The 16366-nt window shown below is 39.7% G+C and overlaps 1 protein-coding gene and 1 non-coding gene across 5 annotated transcripts in view; both read left to right on the forward strand.

Annotated features, from left to right (window-relative positions):
• Window positions 1-5: 5 nt before the first annotated feature.
• The window catches only part of ELF1 (E74 like ETS transcription factor 1), a 77098-nt gene continuing 60737 nt past the window's right edge, over window positions 6-16366 (forward strand). The window contains exons 1-2 of one of the 4 annotated variants that reach the window (XM_072410376.1): window positions 6-95; window positions 8135-8213. The gene's annotated coding sequence lies outside the window, so the exon portion shown is untranslated. Of the gene's footprint in view, window positions 96-4629; window positions 4649-7914; window positions 7933-8134; window positions 8214-16366 lie in introns of those variants that run through there. The other 3 variants (XM_072410426.1, XM_072410387.1, XM_072410386.1) reach the window with 3 other exon arrangements.
• Window positions 407-478, forward strand: TRNAE-UUC (transfer RNA glutamic acid (anticodon UUC)). The gene has a single exon. It is a non-coding gene; the product is annotated as a tRNA-Glu (tRNA).

Here is a 16366-nt window from a genome sequence, read left to right on the forward strand (position 1 = left end):
TTGTCAGGGGAGCCGTGCGAGAAACTTATCTGAGGAGCTGCGCTGTATTGGTGATCGCGGGCAGCGAAGAAGCGGAGCCCGGGGACGGCGCATAGGTGAGTGACATCTCCCGTACACCACCCGCCCAGGTCACTGCTTAGGCCGGGCTGTATATCAGGGCTCCCCGAGACCTCTACTTCACAAGAACAACTTTCTCTGTCACTACATAAGTATGTATTGGAGAAGACGCCATGCTAAGCTCGCCCTGCTTCTTCAGAGACATTGTCAGTCCGCATAGTACCGGGGTATTACCGGGGAGTCTCTGACACGGGGGGGGGGGTCATTGGGAAGATGTTGCTGTCACAAGCCGTGTCACGTGATGCGGGGTGAGGGTGATAACGCCGTGCTGGCCGTCTTCTCACAGCTCTCCCATATGGTCTAGCGGTTAGGATTCCTGGTTTTCACCCAGGCGGCCCGGGTTCGACTCCCGGTATGGGAAGTTGCGATTTTTTTTTTATAACGATAAACACTATGGTAAGCTAATGAATACTAAAGGTACCCTGCTGAGAGGTGGGCAGATCAGGCTGGGACTTGTAGTTCCCCAGTCTCTCACTTATGTAGTTGATGAATGATACATTTAAATGAGAATGCACATTTTATGGAAAGCTGGAAAAGGGACAAATATCTATCTATCTATCTATCTATCTATCTTAGTTATACACGGCTTTCTTTCTGCCTGATGTTGGATATTCAGTCCTATGATAAGAAGCCATGCTGCCACTGGAATGGGTACAGTGATCATACAAATACTTTGCTTGCTGCAGCCCTTGTGATGAAAGTACCGGTAAAATGATTAAAGATTTAGACTTAATGCATATCATAATTGGAAATATATATGTTCCCAATCTCCTGGGACCCTCTACTTCTACCTCTACAAGAGGCGGGGCCCTTCTTCAGGTGTTGCTGCCTGCATGCATGCTTCCTATTGGCGGTCCTATTGGCGGTGGGCTCCTCTTGGCATACAGAAAGGGGAACAGAGAATCAAGAGAGGTCACAGTAGCCCATATGGCAACACTAACAATTTATGGATGGTACACGAGCAGATCTGCTGCTAATTTTGCTTTCAACCAACCTACCAGATCAATTTTCTGATCAGTAATGGGTGGGAAGGCCCAAATGTGCTCCATGATCCAATATTATCACTTTGTACCTTTTACCTGCCTTCTCATTCAATACAAACATTGCAGAGTCAGTAATTTTATATTTCACTGCAACACACTGGGGAAGCACTTGTTATAAGTTCACCACAATGCACACGTGTGCACCATTCAAAATGAAAGGGCCACCTAACACAACACGTGAATATTGTGACAAACTTACCTGTGTGAATGGACCACACGTCACTGGGACAGATTCTACCATGTAACTGTCCTGCTGGGGAAGCAAATCTGTAAATCATTGCTTTAGTTTCTCCTACAGGAATCTATTAAAATTCTTTTTTAGTACAGCAGGGACAAAGGCTAGGTACACACATGCAATGGTTCTCGTCCGATAATCGCCTCGGGGCTGATATCGGACGAGTGACTTGCGTGTGTAGGGCGCTCGTCATCCATTGTCCGAACGACCATTCTGGCAGATACATGGACGAAGAACGATCGTAATATAAGTAAAGGGGAGAGAGCACGGTGGGGTGCTGCTCTGTCATTTTTCCTCTTCATAGAGCAGAACGATGCTGTATTTACAGCGCTCATTCATGCATTGACTGTTGTGGTTGGAAAGGATTGTAAAAGATCCTTTCCAATGACAATTATTGCACGTGAGTATGTAGCCTTCTGTGTGTGTATCTAAAAACTAAGGCGACCCCATACAATGAACTGACATTTCAGAAGGATTTCATGGAACACCAAGACCATCTCATCACACATAATAATAATAATATCACGTATCATACAAATGAGAGATTTGTTGGAGATGTGAACGATTACTGGACAGTTTGTGGAGCTCTTGTCACCTAAAATTAAATAAAATGATTTATTCTGTGTTTGGTAGAGTAAGGGAAGAATGTTGTTTTTCTTATTGCTATCTGTGTTCCTTTTGGGGCAGTTTTCTCATCTCATGTGACAGTCCACATATTAGGAATTAATAGAGCAAAACGGGTACAATCACATGATATATATACATATTTACTATTTGTATAGTTATGATGTATATATTAACACATTTGATCTGTGTAGATCAGTTAATTATGGTATATAGTAATTATAGCCGGGGGTCACTGAGGACCTGACAGTAATTCCCTATGTTAAAAAGGTGGAAAAACACTGGTGTAGAGGCTGCTGGTGGGTGTTACAATTTCTATTGGAACACTAGAGGGCAGCAGAGCCACTGCAGAAGCAGCTTCATTTCTATAGGAAAACTAGATGTCACATGATTCCTTGCATTGACTATTATGGAAGTGAATGTTTACCAAGAGAGCCAGGTAAGCAGGAGATCAGGGAATTCTGCTTGTGCTGAGTGCTGCAGAGACATTGGGGTTTATTAGACCTCCCATTTCCCCAAATGGGGTTTGGGATGGGGGATGTTAAAAATTAGAAAAGCCCCCCCCCATGCCCAGACAAACGTATGCAGTAATGACCATTGGACAACATATAACAGTTTTCTTCAACACATGTATGAGTATGAGGAACCATTTGGGGCTATCCATTACAGTTTATTTATTGATGGTAATACATTTTGTTTGTTTTTTAATGTATAGGTCCTCTGTTATCAGAAAAAAGTATCTATGTAAAAAAATGGTCTGACAGAAAAAAGTGTAGGGTGATTGAGAAGGCAGATTTTTTGGGGGGATTTTCAATTTTGTATAGAGAAGTAGAGAAAGGGAAGGGTTTTATTTGAAGTTTTATTGGATGAAAACAACGTGAGGTCCGAATAACACACAACAATAGTAAGTTAACAACCAGGAATATAAAAAAAATACAATAGAAAAGGAACAACAGTACCAAGGAGTTAAAAGGTTTTCCTCTTCCGTGCTTTATGTGTGCATGTGACTGGCATTGTGTTCATGGATCAGAAGCGAGGGCCTGCAAGTAATCTTCAGATTCGATAAACATAGACCTGTAAAACCATCTTTGACTGGTCGCATCCTCCGTGCCTCTCATTAAGGCTGTGATGTCTTCCATCAATTGTAGTAAATTTCAGAAGTAAAGTAAGGGAACCTTGATTGGTAGCGCTTGCATTACGTATTATAATTTAGGTAATAGCGCTATCTTTATTGCGTTGCATCGGCCAAACCAGGTCAGTCGTTTTTTATCCCAATGATCTAACTCGCGTTTGAATTCTCCCAGGAGGGGGAGGAAGTTTGGGGCATATAATTTGGAGAGGTCAGTGAGTATCTAAATCCTTAGATATTTAATAGTTTCAGAGGCCCAGTGAAACGGGAAGGATTCCTTTAAAGTTTTGCAGAGTAGGGTGACATTTAGAGTCTCTGATTTTTGGTAATTAATTTAAAAATTGGACAGCTTACCATACTGTTGGCGTTCTGACAATAAATTTGGTAGGGAAATGCCTGGGATGTTATGTAAAATAATAGGTCATCCACGAATGCCGCTATTTTGTATTCCCGTTTCCCCAGAGGGACTCCATGGATGTTTGGGGGTTTCTTTTCCTCTTAAACTTTAGGAGAATGTCACAGAGATCGCCCTCTAGTGACCATTTTGTAATTACTTATATTTAACACAATAAAGCAGACTTTCTAGACCTTTTTAATATGCGGGAACCCTTGAAATAACTTTCAGATCCCAGGGAACCCGGGCTATATTTACTATATCTACAGATAACAGTATTTTAGTGTGGTGGTCAGTGGGAATAATGCCCCTTACATTGCTGGCCAGTGGGAAGAATGTTACCGATAGATACAGATAAAATGACCTGGGAGGCTCAAATTGTTCAAGGAACCCTAGTTGAGAAGCAATAAAAAATGAAAAATGGAAAAAAAAGCAGATGCTGCATTAATATCTGTGTTCTCTATGTTCTCTGAAAGTACTTTGTAGTTTCTATGTTAAGATAGTTTGTTGTTGGATGTTGTGCTGATGAAGTTCTTGTAATGGTTGGCTCAGATCTCATTGTGCGGAGGTTTGCATTCTCTCCAATGTTTCACATGACTCGCTTGCTTGGGGCTCTTTCCTCTTAGTCTGGGATTTCCCTGGAAAAATGACTCCAGCTTTCCAGGCAGTTGCTGGGAATACACAGTCCCGTTCAATGGGGGATCATGTGACTGTGGGAGAGGTCCCTGTACAGGCAGCATCCTAATTGTAAATAGACATGTCATCCTGAGATTGGCTGTCTTAATTGTGACCTGCCAGTTCTCAGCCATTGCACCACCGCCCCGAAGGCTGAAAGAGATCTATCTGGAGAGAGCAAGTAGGCGTTCTTCTATTTCCACTGCTCTGCAAACTCACATTTTCCTCTTGTTTATATTCTCTTGCTGAGAAATGTTCATTCTGTTAGTTATGTCAGAGTGTTATTATCAAGGTGGATACCCATGAGCTGTGTATTTTGGCCAGTTATTATTCACCCTTCGGTGCCTGCAGTCAGCTATATTGTAAGCTGCATCACATTACATGGGACCTGAGTACCAGATTTGGGGAATGCTGCTGATGTGCTGCTACAGGTCAGATGTTTTTATTCATCACTTTGCTGTGGTTTTGTCACATGTTCTCCAAAACACAACCTACAACAGTTTTATGTCACAGCAATGTACCAAACAGGAGCAGAGGTACAAGGAGATTGCAACTTGAGGAATAAATTGCCCCCATTGCCAGGGGCTGCTGATGTGTTTTAGATAAAAACTGAACTGCAGTGGTGAATCTGTCACAGATTTTAGCAATCTGTCTCGGGGTCAGGAATACAAAATAAACTGTCCCACAAATCTGACTTTTCTTATTTTACACAAAGCCATGCCATCAACCGGCCTCCATGCTTCCCAGTGCTGGCAGGGAGCTGTATGAACTGAAGAGCCCTCAATCCTGATCTGAGCAGTGGGGAGGTTCTGGAGGAGATTTGGAATAATATCTGGGTGGGAGGGGGTCTGGAGTAGCGATCATCCCTAAGCAGGCTTGTATATACATGCAGACCACCCTAGGTACCTCCTACATGACGCTGAAGCTTTATGATGAAAATAACACATTATTTAACAAAATGGGACAATTAGGAGGAAATGACAGATGATGCTAGGTGTCCTCACACCAGGAAGTAGGTAGGTTTTATCTAATGTGCTAAAGTTTCTAATGCACACTGTGACAAGCTCATAGTGTGCACTGTAAGGATTGTGTAAACAATAAATGTACATTGCAGAGAGGGAAATCACATGATAAGCACCAGAGATGGTGAACAAAGCAGGTTAGGCAGTCATGGTTAGCGGAGGATGGATGGGATTAGGATCAGCAATGTGGGAAGGATGGAAACTGATTGTGTTGTGTTTCAAAGAAATGGTTTAAGAAAAAACAAATGGCGTACACTATTGTTGGAAATGGAGTATAATCTTTTCTCTTACTGGTGACTTGCATGGGAAGGATACAATTTGTTGGTACTACCCAGAAAAAGCTATGTGTGTGTCCTATCACCTTGGTTGAAGTTAACAAGATGCAAAATTACATACACACCTGAAATGATTGTCACCTGAGACAAAGGGTAGTGCTTGTCTCAGGTGAAAATTTGACAATAGTACAGCAGTCCTCCAAATATGTTCATCAACTCAATGTGGTGGATTGATGAACAACCGATCAGGACTCACTGCTATCCACATGTGAGACTAGAAGAGCAGAAGAGCTTAGTTATGTGACTTGTTCAGGTTCAGAAGTTTATATCCCCTCAAAAAAAAATTGTTACAATGAAATCTATTTGCAAAGCATGCTGGTAATGTATATTATGTACATTTATTGGTCATCATGTGGTAACAATTGTCTTGTGTGTATTATTGGATTTGTTTGGGTATGGTGCTATGAGCCACAGAGATTTCTATGGGCTGTATAATATACCCTCTCTGTCCTCAAGAAACACGTCATCTGCTTGTATCAAGTCCAATGGAATGTAATGAATGTTTGCAGAAAGGGGGAGTTCTCTGGATTCATACATGTGTGCTGATATAATGGTTACAGCAGTTTCTTATTCATCTATCTAGTTCTGTTTTTCCAATCCTACATAATGATAACTGATACTATCACATATTGATATTGTTAATGTGCCATGGGGATTTCTATTCTTTCCTTAATATATATGCCGTGTTTTTTGGAGGTTACTCTGGCATCAATGATCTGATACAAGCCATGACGGCTGTTTTCCATGCTTGTTCCAAGTTGATTACATGAAATTGCTGAAAGATGATGATTTCCTCTTGCCTTGTGTGATAGCGCCAACATATTACGCAGCGCTGTACATTAAATAGGGGTTGCAGATGACAGACAGATACAGACAGTGATCTGAAGAGCTTACAATCTTAAGAGATTCCCCCTTTATACCTGGAAGTCATGAGTATTTATTTGTTCCCAGTGGCTGATCAGAGAGGTGGAGAAGTGAAGGAAGATGGGCACATTAGTGTTATATCCAGGCAACTAGAATTTTCTAAACTAGACAATAACGAGAGCAGTCACTGCCTATATAACTATGTCCCCCAACCTTCACCATTTTTTTTCTGTTGGGTTGTGCTTTAATCACTCTAAAAGTGAATGTCTTCAGGAACTCACAATGACACAAAAGGAACCACTGAACAAAGGGGGGTGACCAGGAGAATATTACTCCTAGAAGTGCCAGTTTCTAAAGGGATGTCAGCCAAGGATTTTGGCAGATTGGGGCACAATTCCTAAAAATGACAAGTCATTTTTACCAGTGTGTCTGTTGCTGAAGACTTGTGCCATGGCTGCAGCTGTGTCTGTACAAATCCAGTTACCAATAGTGAAGCTTGCCACTGCCATTTGTGTGGTTACACACCAAGTGTGTCAAAGAGTCCTAACATATTTCCTTCCTATATCTCTCTTTGTGTCACCCCATGCAATAACTATTAGCTGCACAGCTCTTCCCACCCCATGTTCCTGACAGGCATACACCTCTCCTCCTGTATCACTGTCTCTACTAGTCTGTCATTTGCAACCCCTATTCAATGTACAGCGCTTTATAAATGTTGGCGCTATATAATATAATTTATAATATAAATCCTGTTTATTATTATTAATAATAATAATAATAATAATAATAATATTATTAATAATCTCTTCTGGTGGTACTGTTGCTCCTCTTCAGCTGGCCACCCTGACACCCTCTAAGGAGTAATATTAGTTTAGGTCTGGGGGTAAAAGAAGCACTTTACTTACCTGACCCCTTGCTTCCATACCATGTTGCAGGCCGTGGTCGGCCCCCTGTGTCCTCACAATGGGACTACTCACCTTGCATTATAGGGCGTGATGTCGGTGCTTACAGCCATGGCTTGAAGCATTGTAAATAAGAGGATGTAAGAACTGTCCTCAGAGAAGTAGGAGAGAAAAATTAGGGCAAATAAAAGAGAATTTCCAATTGCACAGCTGGGGAAGCCCCACCAAAAAGGTATTTTTATCTTTTCGGAAGGTAAACTCTTACATTGACACATGCTATGTCTGGTTTAGGAAATCAGATACATTTTATAGCTCCCTGAATTTCTGAACAAAACAGTTTTCCATTTATTATTTGAAATGTTTGTTTCTGTTTGTAGCTGGTGAGTACTTCCAGGTATACCATCAATATATGAAACTATCTGCCTGTGTTAGATGTATCACAGAATAACCGTGCATAAACTGATGGTGAGAAACACTCAGATGATGTTTGCAGAATAACAGTAACATGTTTAAAGTCCAGAGGTCATCGGAGTAAATGTGGGTGGAGCAGAGTCAGTCTGTGCCATGGTGAACGCAGGTCTTACAACAATAGGTTAGATATGTTTTTGTTCACTTATCACTTGGTGAATATGGTAAAGATCGAGTCTTTGCTAAATAATCACAGACACATAGAAGTCAATAATCTCCACACATTATGCAACTCAGGCACCTGAAAACTGAAACTTGCTACAAGCTGTAACTTTTCTGCCATGAAAGTACCCTCCGCTAATAAATTGTTTTCCTTTCTTTTTCAGGTTAATATTACAGGACTATTTATCATCAACTGAAGTCTTTCCCAAGCAAGAGAACAATAGAATGATGACTTTTTAAAAGGTAAGGGTGACATATGTTTATGTAAGTCTGAGTGAATGCACAAACCTTTATAAACCTTTTGAACAGAGAGCCGAAGACTGAAAATGAGTGCTTTTAGCAATTAATAATCCCATTGTACTACCTAGATGCTGTTCACGCTGTTCCAGTCTTGTGGAATGCCCTTGATTGTAACTTTGCTTGATAACATTTGCTCAGCATCTTGCATTCCTTGAAATCATTACAGTGAATGAGGTCATGGTTAAGAGTTTCTTCTAAACTAAACATAGATTGTGCAGTTTTTTTTTCTCAGTGTATATGTATTATGGCGTCTGTAGCTTTGGCACGGCTTCTAAAAGCTCCACATCTTTTTCTATGCTCACAGTAATAAAATGTCTAGTCTGCAGCTTCTCCAGTAAAGTTATATTTCCATTTCTTTCCTATCTTTTGTATATGAAATCACTTGCAGTTTTACCTATTGGCTGTCTATGCATTGTAGCAGGCGATTGTCTGTGGCCACTGTGTGAGGAGTCTCCCTTTGAGTAAAGCATGCCATACATTAACCAAATCTAATGTGATCAATTATATTTCAATCCACTTGTTCGATATAAATGTCTACTGTCAATATGAAAATCAGGTGATAGTACTATTACCCAAATTTACATGAATGCACAGGCAGTTCTTATAGCAGATATTCTTAGGATCTAATAGAAATGTAAATCATTCACTATATATTTTTATTATTATTACACAGTATTTATATAGCGCCAACATAATACGCTGCGCTATGCAAAGTCCATAGTCCTTTCACTAGCTGTCCCTCAAAAAGGCTCACAATCTAATGTCCCTACCTCAGTCATATGTCTTTAATACAGTCTACAGTCAATTTTTAGAGGGAAGCCAAATAACCTAACTGCATGTTTTTATATATATTCATCCAATATTCTGTCCTTTAATGAATTCAACTAAACAGAAATTCATTGAGAACCCTTAACAAACCATCGGATACTTGTACAATCAGCAGAAATTTTACAACCTAATCTATCTAGGTTCCTTTGATTCTACGTTCCGTGTTGATCATTTTTGGTTGCTCAAATTCACAAATAAAGGATGGTCGATTCTATAAAATGGTCAGACTGCTCAGTGTTACCAGAAAATTGACTCATATGTGGCCGTTCTTAGATCAATGCATCCTCTGACACCCCCATGTCTTTTATATTACCATAGCATGCAGTAGGGTTCTGGAGTGGATGGCTGTATTTCCTTTAATCCCCACTACCTCTATGACCAGTGCTTGCATTATTTTTGTGCAGTCTGCCAGGAGACAATGCTTGAACAGAAATGGAAGCCATTTAAAAGTGGCCCTGTTTTTTTTTCATTAAAAAATCAGTAGTGCACAGTTTTACAGGTTTCTCTCCTGTACTAACATTTTATTTCAATTGCACTGTACGCTGTTGGCTTCTCACAGTGTACATCTGAAGCTGGAGCAAGTACCATAGAGCTCATCTTATTTCCTGACTGAAGGACATTCAGCAACTAAACTGGATCCAACATCCATCCTACTGAACTGTCACTGTTCTTTTCATTCATTGTGTTTCAGTTCTTTCACATATGGAGGTTCACCATGATATGTGGGCATTCCCAAAGATTGCCTGCATGCTGGATGCAGACTGGCTAGAAAGGCCCACTTCTTTGGACTGACATCCACCCATCAAGGCAGTTTATTTGTATACGTTCTCTAAATAGCCAGCCCACTGCTTGCATCAGGGTAGATGGTTCTGGAGAGAAGTACACCATCTTCTTCATTCTCCACCTTGTTTAGATCTTCGGCCATTGTGATTGTCCGGGCTGGGATGACGTAACTCCCATGCAAGCGTGGAGGATTTCATTCAGTCCCAACAGCCATAGAGGAAGCCGGGATGTGCCAGGTAGTCACTGCATGTGTAGTCAAACAATTTTGACCGCTAGGCAAGCGAACAGACAGATGAGTATGTTTTACTTCTAAAGGGACATTGCCTGTTCCTGTCAGTAATAAAACTCTCATTGCAACTTCTTAAAGTAGAACTAGGTGTTCATGAAGAAAGAACAATTGGTTACAAAATGTACAACTGTGCTGGGAAATGTCATAGGAGTCTGTGGTTGTTTTTTTCGGTAGTAAATATTGTAAAAACAGACAAAGGAAATGCTGAGGTATCAGGTCAGACCTCTTCATCCATGTATCAGTCTGTATTTATAACACATCCATAAAAAGAAACTTTTTTATTTGTACTGATGAGTAGGTAATCTTTGTTTAGGAGATATAGTGCAGACACTTTATGTATAGACCCATGTTTATATCAGGTTCCTCTGCAACTAAACAAAGTTAAGGCAGAAAAGTCAAACCAGGGATTTTTACTAAAACGTATTAGATACCTATATACTAAAATTTGTAACAGTTTTACCTTGTTTAGTTTCATGTTTTATGTTTTACATCTCATCTTTTAAAATCTCTTCTTTTTGCATAAGAAAAGATTATATTTAGGTAAAATAGAGGTGACAGGTGCATGGAAGGTGTTGTCCTCTGTAGGTGCAGTGGCTGCTCGTCTTCTGGTTATGTCCTGTGAATTTTGCACCATCTCTGAAGTATTGTAGATAAACCTACCTACAGTCTAGTTAATATTTAAATGTGAAAAAAAATAACACGCAGGAATGTCTGCTTATACAAGAAGTGAAAGTGAAACTGGTAAAATCAGGAATAGTTTGTGCTTAACAATGAAAGTGAAAAGTAGGCATGAAAAAAAAATCTTGCTTTGCCCCAACACTTTTGTATGTTCCAACACTGAAGAGGACAGTGTCCGTGCCACAATTCTTTAGGTGAGAATTTATCATCTTTAAAGGGGAACTATAGTTCCACAATGGAAAATAGGGAGCAGGCAGGTTTCTATTGCAGGAGGGACAGGCATGTAACATAAAATAAAACACATTTATTAAATACAGAGGTGAGTATGCACAAGTGAACACAATGATATTACAGCTAAAGGTTTTAAAGCTAGTGTTTAGTTCTAATATATTTTGCCTCCCCTTGTTCTTCTCTCCTTCCCTTCACTATGCTAGTATAATGTTTTATAAAAACGTATATTTTCCATTACATACCTTTGTAGACCCAAAGTTGTCATCAGTGAATCTCTGGGCTTCTCTGTGCAATGCATAGTAAAGGCCACAGCACTGTTCATTGGCCTGGGTGGTGTACATAGCTTGCTGAAAACATCACAGCACCCCGCTCTGTACTCCTCTCAAGAGCCCTCAGCACTGATGCAATCATTAAGTTTGTTCTATGGAGTAAGCAAATATCCAAAATTCCTTGATGAGTGAGTGACAGTCTGGAGGAATAGGCATATATAGGCAGGCTGCATTTATATAGGTATTACCCATACCACATACAATGTTGAGCCTCCATCAATAAAAAGCCTGAATAATGAAATGATTTAGCCAGGGACATTAGTGCTGGGGAGGAGTCTGCAGAACTGTGCAAGGAGTTTAGCTTTGAGCAAATATAATAAAATATACATTAAAGATATCATTACAGATACATTCCAATATCTGATCGTCTCTGGAGCATTGTGAAAGCAAGACATTCATTTTGCTAAGACTAATTTTCAAATAGCCTCCAAAAGTTTACAGGTCAGATTCATTACTAAAGTGAGACTGCTGGGTTTCTTTTTAAACATTCGTAGGAAAAATGACCATCTTGCAGTTTTAGGCTGTGCTAAACAGGAATAGGAAGTTGCATCAAAGATAAGGACAGTCATACAAAAATCTTCCCCTAAAGTAAATACTGCTTAAATAATCAACAACATCTGGGCTCAAATCTTTCCTTAATTTAGCAAAGGCTGCAGTTATTGGTCTGAATATATCTGTGAGTACAGCAGAAGGGAGTTTCCGAGACAAAAAAAGCTTGTCTGAGAAGTTATTAAGGACACCTAAAAGGATCCACTGCTGATTTCTCTAAAGGGTTCATATCCAAATCTCTGGAAATGGGGCTGATAACTGGTTTTATGTAAAAAAAAAGATTCCTGGGTTTCCAAAGGTTCCATTTTCACGTCTTCCCCCTTCCATGGCATACATAGGAATATCCTGTATAGGTAACCAAAGCATTTTTTTTTGTGATCTCTTTTTATTCTTCAGTAAAAGAACAAGACATCTTTTAGTATTTGTGAAATTCTGCTACTTCATGACCACATTGACAGCAATCATTTGCTAGAAATTACAGTTTTGCAGGCTGAAGCTTGCAACTTTTTTCTATGTCTATATCTGCTGAAGGTTTCGGAATGCCTCTCCATTCTACTCTGTGCCGGTGCCCTTCCACCAAAACTTGGATGCTAGCATACTGCTGAGATGTGGGATGTGGATTGGATATTTTTGGGTGCTACTAAAGCAGGCTGCATTTTGTATATTACAATCTGATGGCAATTGTCTGCTTAAATCATTGACATTATAACAATCAATATTTTGTATGTTAGGTCAAATAGGCCTTCACATGACATAGCTGGTATATTCAAGGGTGTATATATCAGAATAAAATGTTGTGTATATTTTGTGTTTTCCAAACATTTCACAAGTATTTGAAGCAACATCATTTTGGACTTAGTGGGCCTAGCATTGGGTATGCTATCACCTAACTATAGAAGTCTAGCACCTACTTGTATTGATTCCATCTCAGAAGGACAGTAACCTCTTTATGTAGGCATTATCCAGGCTTGGTATCTTCATCCTGGATTAAAAAAACTGGCTCAGAGATGACACAATAATGTAAATTTTGATGCCTTTCAGTTCTTGGCTACTTCAAAAACGTATGATCACAGACGGGATCAGTATGTACTCCAGCCTTACTACAAAGTTATGATGTTGCAGTCTGATCAGTGGGGAAATTCTTCTTTCTGTCTGGAGAAGATACTTTCATCAGTGAACGTGGGTTATCCAGCAAACCTGGGATGGATTTTTTGAAAGTCATTTGCTATTTGCTAGCGAATGTTTGGAATCCTGGATCAGATCCAATCCAGGTTTGTCGGATCGCCCAGCTTCACTGATGAATGTGTATCCTCCTCAGCTTTGGAGAGCTTTAATAAATCAGGCCCAAGGTGAGGCTTCTTAAAAACGATACTGTTGCTGGATATTGGGATAGTCGCCAATTCCCTCCAGCAATCTAAGTGGGCCCTCCGTGTCAGCACTTACAGTTCAGGACTGCAACTAACTGTAATGAAGAGAAGAAGGACGGGTTAAATAGGAGGAGAAAGTCTGCCATATTGGGGGATAAATTGACTAAAAGAAAAAACAAGCATATAATATACCCTATTCAGTTTGTGGGGAGCCTCAATATAAAGGTTATTTTGTCTTTCTCTTGAATTAGGATTAAAGTCCGGGAACATTGGGCCCTCATGACAAAGTGAAACCAAATCAGAAATGGACACATTTCTTATTGTATGGTGACTATTGTTAGCTTGTTCTTGTGGACCCTCAGATCTCTTTCATTCTCTGAACATAACATAGTAGAACTAGGAATAGGCATGATGATAAATAAGGCCACATGCATTGATATAGCTGTCACCTTCTGACCTGTTGTAGCAAAGATAACCAGAAAAGATTTCATGGAATGTTAGCAGAATGTGAAGGTAAAGCTTCTACTGAAATGTTAGTTGGGTCAGTATTCATGGACAATATAACCTCATTAAATATGCCATTGCACACTTTGCCCACCTTTTGTGGTTGTAGTTATACTTAAGAGATTCTAAAGGTTCCCAGAGCTCACTGTTCAGGTCGGTGTACACAATGGAGTTGTCTGGTTAGGTCAGTTGAATCATCACTAGTTGTATGAGTGTTCCAAGCAGAGCAATGAGCACACATTGTTTGTTCTGTGTCTTGTGATGCTTTGAGGTGTAGTCACTGCTTGCATCACAGTCAGGGTCAGGAGATTGCACAACTCTTTTCACATGAATTAGCTTCATCTGAAGCAGCAGGCAGAAATGCTGGTCTCTGACAATAATTATCAAGGTTTCACTACCGGGATAAATGAAAACAAAAATTCCCAGCCTATACTGTAGTATGTGCTAGTGTGTAGAGAAAAAAAGTATCTGTATCCCTTCTGCAAGTACTTCTGCTAGCTCAACTTTCCTGGCCAGATTTTACTTATTGTCATGTTTCATAATTTTTATAAGAGCACATTCATCTTGGATATTGAGCAGGTTTTAAGCTGTATCGGGGCAGTTTAATCGGCTGATACGAAAACTACCCTTGTAAATAAAATGGTATTAGAGGCATCCTTATGATAATGTTATCACGCCGTGCTAATGCAAGAAATCCTCCAGGGGTTGGAACCTAAACACAGGATTTGGTGGGAAAGTAGCTGATGATAAAGGAATGAATATCATTTATATTACTAAGTAAGATTTTATCATAATGTGATAAAATTATTAATTCTTATGATGAACAATAATAATTGCTTATGTAATATTCACTTTATAAAGCCTGAATTCTTATTCTTGCTTCATTACTTTTAATTCAAACAAAAGGCATGTTTATATTGGGGTTCTGACACCTGACCCATACATACGTATTTCAGGCCAGTGGTCCCCAGTACTGGAAAAAGGATAAGGATAAAGATCAATTTAGGTTTTTGGTAGGAATGATCAGCACAGGAGCCAGTAGTCTGCAGACATGTCAAAAATATAAATACTATATATTTCCTTTTTATTTTGTAGTTTTTTAAGGTGGGTACCTATTATGTTTATATTTTTATTTAGTGTTAACATATTACCTTACAATAAACCCATACTTGAGCAGAAATGTATAAGCTCAGGCACCACAGAGTCTTTACTTTTATGTCTCCCCTTTCTTCCTATTGCCACAATTAACCTTGACAAGGTGGACACTAGCTCTGGATATTGCATGATACCACCACTTTCCCCCTTTTCCATTCCTACCACCCTGGCTTGGTGTTTAGCTCGTCAGCACCGACCTGTGGGAAGCCGGAGAGATTTCTGACAAGCTGCTGTGGGTAATGCGACTGCAAATCCTTGTGTGGCCTCATATCAAGTTGTCAAAACACAGTACACAATTACTTTATTGTATTTTTTTTGCACAACAGGAGGATATTTGTAGATGGAAAGGAACAAAACTCCAAGGTGGGTGAATAGTTGAAAGCTAAGGTGCGCAGCACTATTTTATTATCTCTTTGCTATCAGTGCAGCAGCTACCCTGCAAAGCTTGTTTACTTGTTAGGGGTAGGGAAGCAAAGATCTGTTTATCTGTAAACCATGACACATTTTTGTAATATCTTTAACTGCACATTATGTATAATAATAGTGCTTTTCTGTTGTCGGTAAGTAGATTATTATTGTGCAGGTCACAAGCTATTTGACTTTCCTTACATACAGGATGTGAACTATGATGTAAATCAGGGGTGCCCAACAGGTGGATCGCGATCTACCGGTAGATTCCAAAGGCAATGTGAGTACATTGCGGAGCCCTGCCTTTCAAAATAAACTCTACCTGGCACAGAAGTTATTGAGTCCAAGTTTGTATTATTGGTAGATCATTTTGATTTGGTCATTTTAAAAGTAGCTTGCAAGCCAAAAAAATTTGATTCCAATTCAAGCTCTTTCCTGGTCTGCTGTTACGTAGGGAAGGAGTCCCTTCCCCTTAACACACACCCGTTCATCAGTGAGCCTTGTTCCTCTATACCATTGTGGCTGATTCACAGCTTGTCCTTCCATGGATTACTTTTAGTAGGTACTAACCACTTCATACTGGAACCAGTCCACCATGACCTGGTCTATTGTTTTTCTTTCACACACATTATCTACAAGATCTGATTGTTGATGTCCAACCTCATATATATATCACACACCAAAAACTAAAATGATCTGCTACCTTGACACTGCCAGGTTAGAACTCCACTAACATGAAGTATAGTACACCCATAGTGGGCTGGTTATGTTTAGGATGCTGAATGTGTGAAAAACTGCTTTCAGCACTCAGAACATAACCCTGGTGTATGTGCAAAATGAATAAGTAATGTGCTCCGGGTTATTACAGGTCAAAGAGTACAGTAATTACTTTTTCCCATTTTCAGAACAAATGTTGCCAAGCATTACTTTCACAAATCTGACTGGTAAAGTGCTTCCTTTTACAGACCTAAAAGC

Source organism: Pyxicephalus adspersus, chromosome 1, assembly GCF_032062135.1.
Source record: "Pyxicephalus adspersus chromosome 1, UCB_Pads_2.0, whole genome shotgun sequence".
NCBI classification, from domain to species: Eukaryota; Metazoa; Chordata; class Amphibia; order Anura; family Pyxicephalidae; genus Pyxicephalus; species Pyxicephalus adspersus.